The sequence below is a fragment of the Colias croceus genome, chromosome 23 (genome assembly GCF_905220415.1).
Source record: "Colias croceus chromosome 23, ilColCroc2.1".
NCBI classification, from domain to species: Eukaryota; Metazoa; Arthropoda; class Insecta; order Lepidoptera; family Pieridae; genus Colias; species Colias croceus.
In genome coordinates, this window is record NC_059559.1 from 3,545,547 (window position 1) to 3,560,069 (window position 14,523).

The 14,523-nt window shown below is 34.5% G+C and overlaps 1 protein-coding gene across 4 annotated transcripts in view; it reads right to left on the bottom strand.

Annotated features, from left to right (window-relative positions):
• Positions 1–14,523, bottom strand: part of LOC123702498 — a 95,134-nt gene that overhangs the window by 27,268 nt on the left and 53,343 nt on the right. The gene's annotated exons all lie outside the window — the stretch shown is intronic.

Sequence of the window (14,523 nt, forward strand, 5' to 3'; positions counted from 1 at the left end):
AAATGTTCTATTTGTCGTTTTCTCTGTCCGTATAGGTATCCCTTTGTTACACGAGTATAATATGCTTAAATCTTTAAAACTACGCAACGGATTTTGATGCGGTTTTTTTATAGATAGAGTGATTCTTGAGGAAGGCTCGAGTATATAATTTATTAAGTTTTAGACAAAGCGGATGAAGCCGCGGGCGATAAGTTAGTGAATAATATATTGGAGTGAGTACAGGTAGCTTAGTGGTTAGGATAATGAAAATCATTGATGGACATTAGAGGAGCGTTAAAAATTGAAAAAAATTATCAAGTTGCTTCGATAATAATTTAAGGAAAACATCGTGAAGAAACTGGCGAAGAATCAAAAGTTCGACGACATGTGATATCCGCCCGCACTTGGCCAGCGTGGTGGATTATGGCCTGTACCCTCATAGGAGGCCCGTGTCCCAGCAGTGGGAAAATAATTGACTGATGATTATGATGCTGAGTCTTAAATGTAGTTCCATCAAGAGGTAACGAAACAATCGTTAACTTATTTTTTTTTATAAATACTAACTACTAATATTATAAATGCGAAAGTTTTTGAGGATGTATGTGTGTTTGTTACTCTTTCACGCAAATACTAATGATCCGATTACAATCAAATTTAGAACACATATAGAGGGTAACTTGGATTAACACATAGGATAGGTTTTATCCCGGTTATCCCACGAGAACGGGAATTATGCGGGATTTTCTTTGAAAACGCGGGCGAAGCCGCGGGCGGAAAGCTAGTTTTTTTATAAATATGTGCCTACATAATACAGAATTAATTTGTAAATTATATTTTCGATACAAATATTCTCCGTTCATACATTTACATTATACATACTAATATTTATTTAAATCGTGTTTCCGTTTATGCTTTAAATATATTTTTTGCGAGGCAAAGTTTCTTTTCCTTTTTAATTTTTTACTACAATTTCACTGTTTCATATTAAGTATAGTTAAGTACTTAAGTAATTTCGAACCTAATTTTCTAGTTTTAGAGTTTAATTTTCATTATCACCCCCTTCGCTTATTCTATTATTTTCCATAACAATTGTTTGATTATCTTTGTGATTATCATTTTGAGATAAATTTTGCGCATTTAAATTAAGTCGTTTTGGTAAACTGCATTTCTTATTTTTTTATATTATTCGGTTTCTCATGTTGAGCGAAGCGAGGATTTTTGAAAAGGATGAGTAGGTACTAAAATTATTTCTTTACTAATATAATGAGATTTTTCTCATGGCTTAGATAATATTTTAGGTAGATGGGTACCTAATAATATATCTATACTTAATATTATAAAGCTGAAGAGATTGTTTGTTTGTTTGAACGCGCTAATCTCAGGAACTACTGGTCCGATTTGGAAAATTTTACTTTCGGTGTTAGATAGCCCATTTATCGAGGAAGGCTATAGGCTATATATCATCACGCTAAGAACAACACGAGCGGAGCAATGCTTACCAAATGCCTAACTAACCTAACCACCTACTTTCACGCGAAAACCGTTGAACGGATTTTGATAATACTTGACACAAATGTAGCTTATACACCAGAATAACACATTAGCTATAGAGATACCTGCTTTTGAAACTCGGCAACAACGGTATGGTAGTAAATCCTACTAATATTATAAATGCGAAAGTTTGTGAGGATGGATGTACTCTATGATGTTTGTTACTCTTTCACGCAAATATTACTGAACCGTTTCAATCAAATTTGGTATGTATAGGTATCTGAAGACCCAGAATGAGACAAAGGCTACTTTTTATCCCGGAAATCCTACAGGAACGGGAACTACGCGTGTTTTTCTTTGATAACGCGGGCGAAGCCGCGGGCCGCGGAAATCTAGTGAGCTATAGATATACTTGCACTTGAAACTTGGCGGCAAAGCTAGTAAATTAGGCATATTTTATCTACCTACTACAAATTCTTATTTTGTAGAGTAACAAAGACCTATTTAAATAATTAATAAAAAACTATTCATAATGAATCATTAACTTTTACACGTGTCCCACGAAACAGAATTAAATTAAAATTATCATTTCAAAGTAAAAAAATAAATTAAATCATTATAAGATTACGAGCCAATTAAAAAAAAGACGTGTGGCACTCGGGGACTGCCGCGGTAAAGCTATTGCATGCTATGCCTTCAAGCCACACCTCCGAGCCCGTCGGAGTGGGGAGCGTGAGGTTTTTTCGTTATGGAATTTCTCGATTCGGTCCCCGCGCTCAAGGCCCGCGATAGAAGCTATGCATTAGCTTAAAAATGTTCAATTGATAATGACTTTTTTTTTCAACGTGTATGTCGCCGTCATCTTTTTGAATCTGCTGTTTGATTGAATGACTAGCACATTCATTCAATGACGACATTCAATTGAATAACTAGGCCGAACGTTGATATAACAAGCGTCACTCAACGTCCAATTAGTTAGCGGATTATAACATAGCCCTTTGAACAGAACGGATATAACGCTTGGCATATTATTGTTTTTTTTTTTGTGTGGTGTCTCAATGTTAGCCAGAAGGGCTTCTACATTTTAACGTGGTCGCGTGGGTGAACTGAAGGTTCACCCTGGTAGCGAGTAGCGACATACGCAAGGGCGTCCCCCCGCCACGGGGATCTCGAACCTCGGCTTGGGCTGTCGCTTGAGTGGAGAAGGCCGGAAGGGCCCTAGTCGGACGGGATATTATTGAACTAGCTGCTCCGCGCGGTTTCACCCCCGTGGCTCCTTTTCTGTTGGTCGTATCGTGATAATATATAGCCTATATTCTTCCTCGATAAATGAGCTATCTAACACCGAAAGAATTTTTCAAATCGGACCAGTATTTCCCGAGATTAGCGCGTTCAAACAATCAAACAAACAAACTCTTCAGCTTTATAATATTAGTATAGATTACTAGCGCATTCATTGAATGACGACAATATTTCAGCAAGTTTTTCTGATGAAAGTACAGATATACATTATTAAATTTTTATTGTTTTATAACTCACTTTAGCTTCACTTGTATGTTTGTATATATTCGACTTCTTTCAATTTAAGAGCACTTTAAACGGACAGATTTTTTTCAAAATTCGTATCCTAATCAAGAATCTATGACAGTAGGAGATAAGTTTATCTTATTATCCTGAAAAATAAATACAATAATAGCATGTTTTTTTTTGATAATTATATTTTATCATTTACTAGCTCACTCTATCTATTAAAAAAAAACCGCATCAAAATCCGTTGCGTAGTTTTAAAGATTTAAGCACACAAAGGGACATAGGGACAGAGAAAGCGACTTTGTTTTATACTATGCAGTGATAGTGACGATTGCAAACATCCGCCGCATTAGGAAAGCCATAGCAATTCCCAACTAATTTAATAATTATTAATATTTTCGTCTACCATCATTGTAGTTGCTATAATCTATACATATAATAAATCTGTAGAAGGGTCAATTCTGTACATTGAAAATATTGAAAAAATAACTAGCAGGGGGTGTTACTGGATCGATACCAAACCCAAATATGTGATTAAAAAAATTTTTGTCTGTCTGTCTGTCTGTCTGTCTGTCTGTCTGTCTGTATGTGAAGACATCACGTGAAAACTACCGGTTCGATTTCGATGAAACTTGGTATAATTATACCTTATTATCCTGGGCGTAAAATAGGACACTTTTTATCCTGGAAAAATACGTAGAAAAAAAATTAATCTCAATTTTTCAGTTATCCATAGACGTTGTTCTGTAGTAGGTACCGCGAACACACGTTGCGTATTATTATAGACCTAGCCGTATTTGGGTCCAATAGATATTTATAAGATGTCATTGTCCGAGTTACTCAAAATGGAGAAATAAACCATCCACGCAAAGACCGACATCCGCGCGGACGGAGTCGCGGGCGGAAGCTAGTACACAATATATTATGTATAACCGGATTATTCTCTATCTAGGAAGGAACAAGATCTGATAACGATCAAATCTAGATACTAATCTGGCCATAAGCTGGACGATTTATTGGTTTTTGCAATATCAGAAGATAATAATGGTTCATAACTTCCCCAGCTAACGTGTTTAGGCTACAGATTATGATCTAGGAGCGTGAGACTGTCTGAATCCTAAAGATTCTTGGAAGATAAATCAAAATAAAAAATTATTAATTTTTTTTCTGTAACGGAAACTGTGAACACTAGTGACGAGGTGTCGCTTCGCTCGTGTAAATTAACCTGCGCAAAGAAATATCACGATAGCATTTGAATGCCATAAAAAAAAACCAAAAAATATAAATTCAACATAAAAATAACTGCGTTAAAAACAACCGACTTCAAAAACGGAAAAGTAAGAAATAAAAAAGATTTGATATTATTAATTACTACATATTATTTTTATGTGCTATTTACTAAAAAGGTTTGATGTCGGTGCATGGGCTTAATACTAAGTGCTTAGTGTTTGGCACCGACTTCAAACCTATTTAATAAATAGCACATAAAAATAATATGTAGTAATTAATAATATCAAATCTTTTTTATTTCTTACTTTTCCGTTTTTGAAGTCGGTTGTTTTTAACGCAGTTATTTTTATTTAATACTTTTTAGTGTATTTTTCAACACGAATCAAACGAGCCCAAACTCGATAAAGTTGAGTCAATATATTACTGAGTTCCTATGGCCACCTTCCGATTCCATCATCAGATCAGCTCCATGTCATGATAATGTTTCATCGCTATCCAATTTACATTCGTATACAAAATTTCAGCTCAATCGGTTACCGGGAAGTGAATCAAAGTTACTTGCTACATTGAAATTAAGTCATCGAGTACAGACAAAAATGCTCATAAAATAAAAACTACTAGGCCTAGCCGAATAAAATTTTTATGGGACCAATTCGACACCATCCCGCATCGAACAAAAAAAGAATCACGTAAATCGGTTCAGAAACCTCGGAGTAATCGGTGTACATACATAAAAAAAAAAAAAAAAAAAAAATACCGGCCGAATTGATAACCTCCTCCTTTTTTTTGAAGTCGGTTAAAAAGGTCGTGTTCCATCGTTACAATCTAAGGTTACAATATTGTATTCACTGAAAAGTGCTTCATATTGGTTGAGATGGTTGTTAAATCATCTCAATAGATGGCGCGCGGTGTGTCCCTTAAGACACATAAAACTGAAGGAATAGATTAAATTCGAATTTCGATTGCTCAGGCGGGTCACGAGTGGCTGAGTTGGTTAGGCATCCGCCCCGGAATGGCGCGAAGGATGCGGGTTCGTGTCCCGCCTCGTGATCGAATTATTTCTATTCTTTATAAATTTATAATATCACGATAGTATGATTACTATCGTGATATTTCTTTTTGTGATTGGAATAATATGAAATCTTAATTTTAGATAACATGCCTCACATATTATAAAACAAAGTAGCTTGCTGCCGTCTGTCCCTATGTGTGCGTGTGATCTTATAAACTACGCAACAGATTTTTTAACCGACTTCAAAAAAAAGGAGGAGGTTATCAATTCGGCCGGTATATATTTTTTTTTTTTTTATGTATGTACACCGATTACTCCGAGGTTTCTGAACCGATTTACGTGATTCTTTTTTTGTTCGATGCGGGATGGTGTCGAATTGGTCCCATAAAAATTTTATTCGGATAGGCCCAGTAGTTTTTATTTTATGAGCATTTTTGTCTGTAGGTATTTGTAAATGTTGCAAGTGCAAGTTTGAAGTCGGTTGTTTTTAACGCAGTTATCACTTGTGTTTAATAGATAGAGTAGTGGATCCAGGAAGGTATATATAATTTCTTAAGTTAAGCTAGTAAAGCTAGTTTCTGTGTTACAAACTTAATATTCAAATGAATTATTTAATTTTAATACAAAAAATGAATCCCATTTCCCTTGGTCTTGCTTTATGAGAAAAACTTCACCGATTACATTCATCATTTAAAAGACTAGGTACTTAATCTTTCTAGAAAGTTATTTAACGAAGAAAATTGCGCAGAAAATTAGCAAATTTTCGGAAAATTAAACGACTATTCTTTTGTGTGAAAACTGTCCAACGAATTGCGTGGAAAAGTAATAAAAACAAACAAAAAAAAATTCACACGAAGATAGTTTCTCTTTTTTAAATTGTAGATTAATACATACTTATCCATTCAAATAAATGCAACAAGGCCTACATTTAAAACAAGCTTTCCGCTCGCGGCTTCTCGTGCCCGCGTTTTCAAAGAAAATCCCGCATTATTCGCGTTCCCGTGGGATTTTCGGGATAAAACCTATCCTATGTGTTAATCCAAGATACCCTCTATATATTGTGTGCTAAATCATTGTAATCAGTTCAGTAGTATTTGCGTGAAGGAGTAGCAAACATACATATAATACATATATCCATTCTCACAAACTTTCGCATTTATAATAATAAGGATATTAAATAGGATAGGATAGGATAAGATTTACTGGTAGCCCCGCCTTCGTATGTGTATAATGTACATAATATAGTTATGTACTTAAAATCGTATACCTACTAGTGTTAAACTCTTGAACCTAGGTACTAATATTCGAATAATCGTCTGCAAATTTTCAAACTGTAACAAGGTCTCGTCATGGCAATACCGTCACGTCATGGAGTAAGGCGACGAATTTGGTATCTTTGAAACTTGCCAAAGTTTCAATTTTTACACGAGTGCTCGGCACACACGCTCTTTTTTTGTTCAATAAGTCTTTATGAAAATAAATGATTTCGTCATTAACATAATGTATGATTATAAAAATATATATATTCATATGATTTGGTTAGGTAGGTATGTAAATGAACACCGAAAGAAGTGGGCACGGTTCAGCTATTACATACCTACTGTATAAGAATAATAATATTTTTTTAAATACCTAGGTGGTAAATGTTAAAATATGTAATGACGTTTCAAAAGTGCTTCTATAAGAAGTCTAATCTTTTATAATATAAAAATGAATCCCAAAATGTGTTGGTAAGCGCATAACTTGAGAACGGCTGAACCGATTTCGTTAATTCTTTTTTTATTATATTCCTTGAAGTACGAGGATGGTTCTTATGTAGAGAAAACGTGAATATGTACCACGGGCGAAGCCGGGGCGGACCGCTAGTTTAATAAATAAATGTTTGAGTTTGAGGAAAAATTTCATGTTTATTATGATTTATCCAAAAAACTAGTCGATCGATTTTAAAAATTACCTATTTACTGTGTAACATCGCTACTGCAAATGTGAAAGTAACTCCTGACTGTCTGTCTCTTCTGTATGCCTATACCACTGAACCGATTTGGATGAAATTAGGAACAAAGATAGTTTGAGACCTGAGAAAGGTCACAGGATAGGTTTTATCCCCGAGCGGAAATCCCACGAGCACGGGAACTATGTGGGTTTTCTTTTGGCGATTCTTCTAACTTATTTTATAGACTATTTATCTATCGGTCTGTCTTTGTTTCGGACTGCTTTACACTGCATGCTCTCGATCCACGACAGCGTAAACACGCTTAAACTCATGAAATTATTGTATTGCCATTTAAGAATAAAGAATAAGAATAAAATAAATTTTACTAGGCACACCAAATTACCACCACCAACACAAACAAAGAAACAAAAAACAATATCAAAATACACTCTTAAAATTAAACAAACATAAAAATTAAAACTAATATAATTTGTGTGGCGCCTGGCGACCTAAAGGGTAAGGCCGCTCAGCATATGCTATGCCGCGGCCGATGTGGTCAGCATAGCGCTGGTTTTCAGGGCCCCACCAGACAACAAAACGCTTAAGTCTAAAGTGTCTCTCTCTGCTATCGGTTAATTAAACAATTAATTTAGAAAAAAAATAATTATATGTTTGCATGTATAGAATATAATATAATATGATTATTATATAACCCATATTGTGAACTACATATATATATACTTATAATACATTCAAAAATTTAACTAATACACTAATATACATAAATAACCATAGTTTATAAATATAAGAAATTAAAAGAATACAACTATATTGCATACTATATAATACGTGTATATACAATGTCTTTCGGCTTTGTTTGCGTTATACAGGGTGTCACGGATGTCCTATCGTAGGCCTAATGGAGCATATAGTGTTTAACCTTCTGATGCTGTAAAAAATATTTAAAAAATCCGGTCGTGCAGGAAAAATTATCTTACCACTTTTCAATAAACTTTGTGTTCGTAACCCTAACTACGCGGTCCGCGGATCATACTCGCGAGCGTTATACATAAGCGGTCATTGACCTCGAACGCAATGCTTAATTTCGAACCTCGAAAATAAATACCTACTGTTTGGATAATATTTTTTAGAGTATACGAGACAAATACACAAGTACACTATCGTTATTCGTTACCAAAAAAAAAACGAAAATTTACCTACTTAGTACCATCGCCTTCTCGCATCGCGTATCAATTATTTAATTTATTTTTGTACAATGATATTGAAATAAGGTACATACCAACTTGTAGAAATTTCAGCATACAACATGCAGTAGGTACCTATCACACACACTAAACACACCTTCACAACATACCTACTAAAGCACCCGTACTCAAACTCAAACATTTTAATACTCCACGTTCGTATAATACCTAGGACATTACCGACTCAGAAACTCACAGATGAAACACAGAAAACGGCAAAAAGCAAACGATAGCAACTTGACACCGAAAGATAAAACAAGCGACTAACAAAAATTCATTTAAAATTATAAAAACTTCAATAATAATACGAATAAACGTATAATGCGAGTTTAGGGATTCGTAGGGAAATGTTTGTAAAAATACCTTTAATAAGAATGATTTAGAATACATAATAATATCTGTTCCTTTCAACTTTTGCTAGAATGCTAGATGAAACTCAATAATTAAAATATGGCGCCTAATCTAGATTAGAGTATAAATAGCAACTTAAGGTACCTAAATACCTATTAAATAATAATATTATTTCCCAGCATAAAACTTAATAATATCATTTCTTGATAATTTCACATTAAATATGATTGTGTTTTTTCATTTTTAAAGGCTTATTACACTACCCGATATGAAGGGCCCTGCATCTAGGGTGGGCGTGTACCCTAGTTAGTGTGGCGCTTATTACACTTCTCTGCGAATTGGGCCCTAACTCAGTTTAAACGCGAATGTCTAGAGAGATAAACGTATTGTTGCATTTTACATTATGCCGCCGTCAGTATCGAAACTTCAAAAAGTTGCTGTAGCAGTGGCAACCGTTGTCGCAATAACAAATATTAAAAAAAGAAGAGAAAGATCTGGGTGAAAGAGTATTTGCGGTTACGTGAAAAGCTTTCAAATATGCAAATACTAAGCGTGCTTGAACCGGGAGTTTTAATGAATTAATTAGAGTAGGTGCAGAACAATTCGAACACTTGTTGAGTTTTAAAACAATTGATTTAAACAATTTATTTATTTGTTAACATGGCGGTGTGGTCACAAACATTTGGAACTTCCCTTTTAAGTTATATAAACCTGTAGTAGGGAAGTTTGGTGACACCTTACATACAAAAGCAGCCACTCCACGCACTAGTCGCGCGGCAACTGAGCTCCCTAACCGCCCTAAACGTTATTACATTACCCAATCTGCAGGGCGCTTAGGGAGCTAGGCAGATCGGGCAGACCCGATCGCCCTAAATCGGGACACTAACTCCCTAAGTCTTATTACACCACTCTTAGTTAGGGTTAGGGTCCCTAAAAATTGGGTGGTCTAATAAGCCTTTAAGATACAAAAGAAAATTGAAAGTAAATAATAAAAAGATAAGTAAAATAAAATATTAAATAAACAACGGAACCGTATTTTTAAAAGGCGGCATTTCACAAACGAAAGGGGGCGTTACCTTTGCTAGTTGCACAAAGACACCGCCGCCGGCACGTGTAAGCGTCCGCGCATTTTAATAATTGCACAAATTTTATTAAATTGTTAGTTCTCCACCAAACGTCTTAGCGTAATGGCTGTGATCTTAGCTGTGATAGATCTGCGCGGGAGATTCGGGGTCGTTACTCGTTAGTCGAAATTCTTATTTTGTGTTTATAATAATCAGTTAAAGTTATTAAAGCAGTGGTTGCATAAATCCATGATAATACATTTAAGTAATTAAGTATTTACGAGATTTTCTTATGTTACTTAGTTATTTTAAGAAGTGATTGATATTTGGAGTACCTAGTAGGTATAATATTTAATACATTATGTAATATTTGTTTACCTTCGTCACTCATCATTCGTCATCATTGTGCAATATGTACCTATTACGAATTACGATCCTGTGATTCCTGTGCATGATAATCAGGTGAGTGTTTGCATTTTGAAACCGTTGATTTCACAGAGGTTGATTTCTTCTGGTAAATATGACACCGTGTGCATGTAATTGGTGTTTACGACACATCTACCTAATTACGAAAAATCATAAGTAAAACATACTTTCTATTTCTTAAATCAAAGTATTATTATTCATTTTCACTAATAATTATTAAGGGTAAGGTCGTATAATTATCAATAATTATTAATACTTTAGACTTATTTTATTAAATAAATAAATTTATTATTTAGCTTTCACAACTCAGTAGGTTTTATTACAATAATTATTTTGTCAGTAATCTTAATTATGTAGGTACAGGTAGTTGTTATGACTTACGAGTTTGAGGGAGTCGTACTTTATTTTTATCGTTATGAAAACTTTGATAAATATTTTTTTTTTGTTTACGGAACGTGTAGTTATGTGTATTAGCTTAATGAAGTTTTTCGATTCATGAAAAATCTGAAGACTTCCTCGTAAAATTAAAAGTATAAGTAAATACCTACCTAGTAAAGCAAATGTAAAAAACATATTGCATAATGCAGACAAAAATAAAAATTAAAAAAACTTAAGTTAGGATTAAAATATGTTAAAAGTAAAAAGTATTAAAAGGGCTCGACCGCGGTCAGTTTCAGTTTCAGTTTTTTTTTTTTTTGTAAAATTGATAAAATTATTTTTGTATGTGTTTTGTATACTCTAAAAATATTATCCAAACAGTAGGTATTTATTTCCGAGGTTCGAGGTTAAGCATAGCGTTCGAGTCCGCGTTCGGTCAATGACCGCTTATGTATAACGCTCCGCGTATGATCCGCGTAGTTAGGGTTACGAACACAAAGTTTATTGAAAAGTTGTAAGATAATTTTTCCTGTGCGACCGGATTTTTTAAATATTTTTTACAGCATCAGAAGGTTAAACACTATATGCTCCATTAGGCCTACGATAGGACATCCGTGACACCCTGTATACAACGCAACTAAGGTTTTCCATTTGCCACCGATCCTTGATAAGTTTGAATCAAATATGTAAAAGTCGGTCAAACTAGATAATAAAGGTATCGGTTACATACAAACATACATGAGAAGCTAATAAAAACTCAACATATCAAGCCCAGACTAGCCATAGATATATATAATACAAATTAAAATTAAAATTACATTTATTTGCAAGAATGTAGTTACAAAAAAGGTGTTATTAAAATGTTAAGGGGACTAGAAGAGCTCGCGATAAATGTTAAGGGGACTAGAAGAGCTAAGCGCGCGAGATAAACTAGTTTTTGTAAATATTAAGTACTAGCTTACCGCCCGCGGCTTCGCCCGCTTTGTCTAAAACCCAATAAATTATATACTAAAACCTTCCTCTTGAATCACTATTAAAAAAACCGCGTCAAAATCCGTTGCGTAGTTTTAAAGATTTAAGCATACAAAGGGACATAGGGACAGAGAAAGCGACTTTGTTTTATACTATGTAGTGATGGGAAATAAAACAAAACCCGTCAAGAGGACTAAAATCTATCTAAAATCGCGATCTCCATCAACCGTCGTCGATTGTGTTAATGTGTGCGCGAGTCACTCAAGTTCAGCTAGCTCTTGTAGTCTTCTTAAGGCGCTAATACAATACATTCTACCCACTATCTGAGTGTGCAAATATTTAAATGGGTACGTAACACACTATATACCTATCTCGAAGCCTAGCTTTAAATTGTTACATCACACCCCACACCCATCACGCAAAAAAACCTGATACAAAACAACAAAAAACAACTTGATAAGTACCTACCGTAATTAAATGTATAAATAAAACGGTCCAAAAATACTTTCAAAATTCTATAAATAGCACGCAAAAACTCGACCTTGGAGCGTCAACAGAGGTCAAAACGCGCGCCGACCAGTTTTTTTTAGATTTCAAAAAATACCTACAACATAATAATTATGGATGTATTTATACGAAAATAGAAATTCAAATTTTTGTAATGGGCTTGATGATAATTCGAAGGTCGCATGTGACGCACGTTCGTGGGATTCTTTTATTTTTTATTTATTTATAATATATTATTATTTTTTATTTTTTATTATCCTTACAACTACATGTTGTAGGTTAACTGATTTCCGTTTGTTTAAAGGCTTAATTACGCTTTTATGTACACGTTGGGATATCTTCTTTACATGACACTAGCTGTGCCTCGCGGTTTTACCCGCAGTGCCCCGCTCCTTTTAGTCATAGCGTGATGATATATAGCTTATACTCTATAGCCTTCCTCGATAAATCAAACCAGTAAGTTCCTGAGATTAGCGCGCTCCTACTAGCTTTCCGCAGGCGGTTTCGTCCGCGTATAGCTAAATAAAACCCCGTATTGTTCCCGTTCCCGTGGAATTTCGGGGATAAAACCTGTAAATTTTATCCAAAATGGGTTAGTAGTGGTTGACGCGTTAAGAAGAGACAGACAGATAGGAGTAATTTTCGCATTTATAATATCTACTTATAAGTTAATATCAATGATTAATTATATTATTTAGGATTTATATCAATTAGGAATACCGAATTACATAGAAGTCTCCATTTTACACACTACCTACCCTATTATCCCGATTATCCGCCTCAAAAAAAATAGGCCCATGTTACTCGATAAAGATGCAAGCTTTCCAATGTAAGATCCATCGAATAATTTTGGAGATCACAATCCGCTTAAAACATTGGAAGGAGAGCTTTTTTCTTATCTTCAAGTAAATACGAACCAAATCAACTTTAAATTTTTTCCCTATGTCATGATCAAACATCAGCAAAATCAACTTTATCAAGTATATTTTTTCATTTAATTATTGAGTTTTTACTTGTCCATGTCCATTTACGGCGTAAGATTTGGAGGAAAATCGGTGTCTCGTGGCAGCGTTCCAATAGTTGGTCATTGGAGATCTTTTCAGGCCAGTGAAAAAAAGTCTGTACCAAGGTGGCTATTAATCCTGGAAATATATTAGTGAAGTTCCGTGTCCCCTAGTGGGATAAGGGACAGATGCATACTGCATACATCTGTGTAATCAGCCTTCTGCGTCCTACCAGACTGAGACTTTTTTTCACCACCGGGGATCGAACCCAGGACCCTCAGTTATACGTTCCACTTGAACCATTGCAGGAATCTATTAATAAATACTGGATAAACATAAAATTATAAGCCAGCTGACCCTTTTAAAAGGGGACTTATTTTTGCATTTATAATCATCACCAAAATATACCTAAGTTTCTATTAATAACCACTGAATAAAGTAATTTTGTTTCAAGGTTAAGTTCATATTTTACAATTAATATAACAAAACATCCGCCGTTGCGTCTGTCTGTTTGTTCGCGATAAACTCAAACTACAGCACCAATTTACATTCTGTTTTCACCAACGGATAGCTTTGATTTTTGTAGGGTCAATCCCGTTAAATACCTGTTTTATATAACTCTTCTTTTACAACTGTAATAATGTTTCATTGCTGGTTTCATTTTATACAGGGTGTAATCGTTAAGTGTGCACAGGCGATTATTCCGTAAATCCGTTACTATTACAGATATCAAAAAACTTTAAACTGATATCGAAAGTACTTAACCTAATGAGTAAAATGGCCATATTTTTTTTTTAATAAAATGAGAAATATCTAAAAAATTAACTTGAAACGCTCCCATACATTTAGAATGAGATACGAATATCCCATGTACATTTAATATGAAAGATTTTAGCTTTTTCTTTCTTTTTTGGTTTTTTGCTTTAATAACTTCGCAAAGTGGAAGGGAAGTTCATTTAGAAACTGTAAATAGAGCTCCTCATTGTATTGCACAATGAGGACATCACTTCGAAAAACTGCTATGAATACAAAATGTATGGGAAATAAAATAAACTTAGTCATTGATAAATAATTTTCCATTTATCAATGACTAGGTTTCCGCCACTGCTTCGCCCGCGCAGTCAAAGAAAAACCCGTTCCCGTAGGATTTCCGGGATTGCGTCATTTTCCCGGGATAAAAGTAGCCTATGTCTCGGGTATCAAAATATCTCCATACCAAATTTCATGAAAATTGGTTCAGTAGTTTAAGCGTGATTGAGTAACAGACAGACAGAAAGAGTTACTTTCGCATTTACAATATGAGTATGGATTAGCGGACCCGACATTATCCCGTTATAAAACAAGCTTGTACTAAAGTATGTAAACAGATAAGTAGTTTATA